The following is a 5,506-nucleotide window of genomic DNA, read 5'->3' as shown; positions in this document are numbered from 1 at the left end:
CAGAATGAGAAAGAAAAATGCCATATAATATCATTTATATGTGAAATCTAAAAAAAGGACACAAATGAACTACTTATTATTTTAACTTAAATGATTTCTTGAATATGTGCATGCACATCTGCCCTTTATGATTAGATTACTATATTCTGTTGATTCTTATTTTGTGGTTGGCTTTATTCCTTTGATAACTATGTAAGTTTAAAAAGCTAAAGCTCTAGGAATAAATCTGACCAAGGTGAAAGACTTACACATGGAGAACTATAAAACATTGATTAAGGAAATTAAAGATGACAAAGAAATGAAAAGATATCCTATGCTCTTGGATTAGAAGAATCAATATCGTTAAAATGGCCATACTGCCCAAGGCAATGCAATCCCTATGTGTGTCCCAGGATACATTTTTTTTTTTAACAGAACTAGAACAATCCTAAAATTTGTATGGAATCACAGAAGACCCAGAATTGCGAAAGCAATATTGAAGAAAAAGAACAAAGCTAGAGGAATAACCTTCCCAGACTATAGACAATACTACAGGGCTACAGTAATCAAAACAGTGTGGAATTGACATAAAAAGAGACATATGGATCGATAAAACAGAATAGAGAGCCCAGAAGTAAATCCACAGACCTTTGGTCAATTAATCTTCAAAGGAGGCAAGAATATACAATGGAGAAAAGACAGTCTCTTCAGCAAGTGATGCTGGAAAAACTGAACAATGGCATGTAAATCAGTGAAGTTGGAACATTCACTCAATGCACAAAAATGAACTCAAAATGGCTTAAAGACTTAAAGACAAAACACGATAAATCTCCTAGAAGAAAACATAGGCAAAATATTCTGACATAAATCTTAGCAATGTTCTCCTAAGGCAGTCTACTCAGGTAATAGAAATAAGAGCAAAAATAAACAAATGGGACCTAATTAAACTTGTAAGCTTTTGTATAGCAAAGGAAACCATAAGCAAAACAAAACAACAACCTACAGAATGGAAGAAAATATTTGCAAACGATGCGACCTACAAAGGCTTAATCTCCAGAATATATAAACAGCTCGTGCAACTTAATAACAAAATAAAATCAACCCAATCCAAAAATGGGCAGAAGACCTAAACAAGCAATTCTCCAATGAAGACATACAAGTGGCCAATAGGCACATGAAAAAATGCTCAATATCACTAATTATCAGAGAAATGCAAATCAAAACTACAATGAGGTATCACCTCACAGAAGTCAGAACGGCCATCATTCAAAAGTCCACAAGTGATAAATGCTGGAGAGGGTGTGGAGAAAAGGGACTCCTCCTACACTGCTGGTGGGAATGTAGTTTGGTGCAGCCATTGTGGAAAACAGTATGGTGAGTCCTCAAAAAACTAAAAATAGACCTACTATATGATCCAGCAATCCCACTTCTGGGTATATAGCCAGAGGGAACTCTAATTCGAAAAGATACATGCACCCCAGTGTTCACAGCAGCACTATTTACAACAGCCAAGACATAGGAACAACCTAAATGTCCATCGACAGATGACTGGATAAAGATGTAGTGTATTTATACAATAGAATACTATTCAGCCATTAAAAAGAATAAAATAATGCCATTTGCAGCAACATGGATGGACCTAGAAATTGTCATTCTAAGTGAAGTAAGCCAGAAAGAAAAAGAAAAATACCATATAATATCACTCATATGTGGAATCTTAAAAAAAAAAAAAAAAAGACACTATGAACTCATCTACAAAACAGAAACAGACTCACGGACATAGTAAACAATCTTATGGTTACTGGGAAAGGAATAAATTTGGGAGTTTGAGATTTTGGGAGTTTGAGATTTACAAATGTTAGCCACTATATATAAAAATAGACTTTAAAAAAGTTTGTTCTGTATAGCACAGGGAACTATGTTCAATACTTATAATAACCTTTAATGAAAATAAATATATGTATGTATATGCATGACTGGGACATTGTGCTGTACACCAGAAATTGACACATTATACCTGACTGTACTTCAATAAAAATTCGTTTTAAAAAGCTAAAGCTCTAAACTGTTCTTAGAAACAATGAACAGTACATATATGTAAATTTTTAAAAATGGGGTAGAGCCATATATACTGCTATAGAAAGTTATCTATGATATAGTTTTATGAAAAAAACCAAGTTGCCAAAGAGTAAGATTCTATATTTTTACTTTTTAAAGTACACATATATGTTTAGACATTTTTAAATGTGAAGGAATAACTAATACTGATGAGTTGGGGGAAATGTTAATTTTCTGTTTTCAGTTTTAGATTCTAAAATCAAAACTCATTGTTTTATAATTAGAAACAAAGGTAAAGATATTTCCAGTTTTTAATAATAAAGAGTATCTATTAAGTAAAAAAAAAAATTACAAAAAACTAAGATAAGAGAAACAGAATTTTATGATGAAATTAAGGAATTGCTCAGAACAATTTCTAGTATTTTCCATATTCAATGACCTTTATGAAAACTTAAGTATAAATTACATTTTAAAAAATGCTCAAAAACTGCTCAGAATGATTTTTGTTTCCTCGATATGCAAACTGCCCACACCTAAACTCATGAGGAATCAAAAAGTTCTTTCCTTTGTTCTCTTTGTTTATTGTATATATCATCATAAAATTGGCCATTTTTTAAAATATCAGAAAAGGTATCACTTAAAAGCTACTTAGGCTGCTAAATGAGAATCCCACCCTTTACACATTCTTCTAAAGTATTTAGAAAATAGTGCACTCAGGGATGCTGTAAAATGGGGTCTTATTTAGTCTGAAAACTCCTCAAAGTTCCCTCCAATTCATCCAAAAAGAATTTACAGGGCATATACTCTGTTTCAGACATTTTGCTGGCTCTGACGATACAGGATGCAGAAAAGTGTCCTTGTGGAGCCCAGAGTCCAATAGAGGAAACAGACAATTAGAGAATCACACACAAAAAAGTGAAATTACTTTGTGGTAAGACAATAATGTGATAAGTGCTACTGAAAAAGTCAAAGGTCCATGCTACTCTAGCATAAAATAACTAAGACCATTTCACTGTGAAAACTCCTCATTTTGGAGATGAAATAATATGACAGTCATACCCACAAAATTATCAGAAGTGCAAAAGGATACTCTAGGCTGCAACTGAGAATACTGGCAATAATGGCCGGCAATACTCCAGATATTTAGGGAATTCTAATCTGAAGAAGCTCATAGATACACTTTAATACAGTCTGTTCTCCTTGACTTTTCAAAAGAGAAACTTTTGGATAAATGTTTGCACTGAAAAATTGGAAATCATTTAAACCAAAAATCTTTCCCTGGTAATTCTCCAACAAGGTTCTCACATAACTTGAGTTGCTTTTGTTACCTGTATAAACTTAAGTCCTTCCATAGTTATGTTATTGATACTTTTGCTAATGTTTTATCCAATGCAGTTTTGTCCAGACACCACTCTGTTCTCTGAAGTTTCCAAAGAGCTGCTAGTTTCTCACATGTTCAGATATTTCAGTATTTTTTTCAGTGCTGAGAACCTTTATGAATTCTGCCCACCTGTTATAAGTTAAAAAAATAAATCCCTGAATAGCACCTTTTGAAAGTGAGACTCTCTTTAGATTCAATTCCTTCCTATAACTTCCTGTTTACCTTTGAGAAAAGAGCTAAGCCCCCTAATCCTAACACAAAATAAAACAAAAACACCTGCTGTTTTGAACTCCCTGCCCCTCACCCCTCAATTAGATGGGGAAAGAATACAGAGCCTGGCCCTGGTGCGAGAGGCAGAGCAGGTGTGAGCAGCCCTCGCCCTCATGTCACCCAGGTCACATGCACAGCACACCTCCGCCAGACCGCGCTCTCGTCCTAAAAGCTCTCACCCCCTGGGGGAGGGAGGATTATGGTCTCCCCAGCCCGCCTTCCATGCACCATCCCCATTTCTTGTACTTCCTTCAAGGAAGCCATGCCCCTACCCCTCACATCCCTGTTAAAGGTCCCTGGCCGAGGGAGGGACAATGTGGGGGTGGGTGCCCTCTGCTGCCCTTCCTACTCTAACCATCACCACATGGACTCACTCTCATCTGGGTCCCACTGCTAGACCCCAAGCTAGATGAGGATGATGCTGGAAAGTAGGTTCTTGCCTCACACAGGAAAATTCTGGAGCGAGGCATCGTAAAGTGAGTTTATTCAGGGGTCCTCTCACTCAGAAAGGAGAGCGGCTTAGGAGCTAACACTCCATAGGCAGAATGTGGGCCATCTCAAAAGGCAAGAGGGAAAGAGACCAAGAGGGGTGGAGATGTTTAGTTTAAAGTAAAAGTAGATACACACTCCATAGACAGAGTGAGGGCTGTCTCAAAAGGCGAGAGAGAGCAACCAAGATGGGGGGGGCGGTTGTTGGTTTTTATGGGCTCGGTAATATCACATGCTAATAAGCAGGAGGATTATTCCAACTATACTGGGGGAGGGGTGGGGATTTCCAAGAATTAGCTCCTCACTCCTATGTTTTGGCCTTTCAAGGTCAGTCTAGGAACTGCCATGGCGCCTGTGGGTGTGCCATGAGGCTCAAGCTCCACTGGAAGTCTAACCTTCCACCATCTTGGTTCTAACCAGCTTGTCCTGTCCTCAACTGCTGTGCCATCCCTTCACTGGTGGTGTGCTGCCCCCTTCCCTCCTGTCTCAAGGACCAAGCCTGATGGTTGCGCATTCAGCAGCCATCAGGTGCCTGCTGTGAGCCAGGGATGTGCCAGGTGCTGAAGACATGGTTACCATCAGCACTGTCCCTGCCACCAAGGAGCAAAAACAGAGGGGTGTAACCCCAGGAGCAGCCTCGCCTCCTCAAATGTCACATTGCCACACCTTTTCACCCGTGTCACCCACTCCACATCCACTTGTCTGCCCGTCTGCAGGGGCAGAAAGACGCCAATGCCCAGAGAGGGCTGCAGCCCAAGCGCCAGGCTCCCCTCCAGCTATAGGAGCTCCTCCAGGAGCCCGCCCTTGTGGCCACCGTTTGACTAGGCTGCTTCAATTTAGATTCTCATCACAACTGACTCCTGATGACTGCACTGTCTTACTGTTGACAAAAAGGAAAAATCACTGGCATTTTAAATTCTGATAAAAGTGAGGGTCCTGTTAGCTCAGGTTTGCCTTAAAAGCATCCCCGATGAGCACGCACAGGACCTTGCACTTACCTCCTCCACCCAGCCCTCCGGTGGCCTCAGAACTCCGTGTGTCTCCCTCGAGGCTGTGAGCAGCTCCACCCTTCCCATCCCCACGGGGCACACGCTGCGGCCAGGCTGAAAAAACAAATGAATGGTTGCTATTTCCACCTGGGTCCTAGGCCCAGCTCCTCTACCACCCCTACAGCTGTGAGCGTGAGGGAGAGTCATTTCACCTCCCTGGATTGCACTCTCTTCATCCGTAACATGAGAACTTCAGGGAGATCTCCAAGGCCCCTCAAGTTGCTCTCCCTGATCATAGGCACTGGCTTTTTTTTTTTTTTTTTTTTTAAGCACCCGGGGT

This window comes from Camelus dromedarius, chromosome 4 (assembly GCF_036321535.1).
Source record: "Camelus dromedarius isolate mCamDro1 chromosome 4, mCamDro1.pat, whole genome shotgun sequence".
NCBI classification, from domain to species: Eukaryota; Metazoa; Chordata; class Mammalia; order Artiodactyla; family Camelidae; genus Camelus; species Camelus dromedarius.
The sequence above is the reverse complement of the archived record's forward strand: the minus strand, read 5'-3'. Positions refer to the sequence as shown.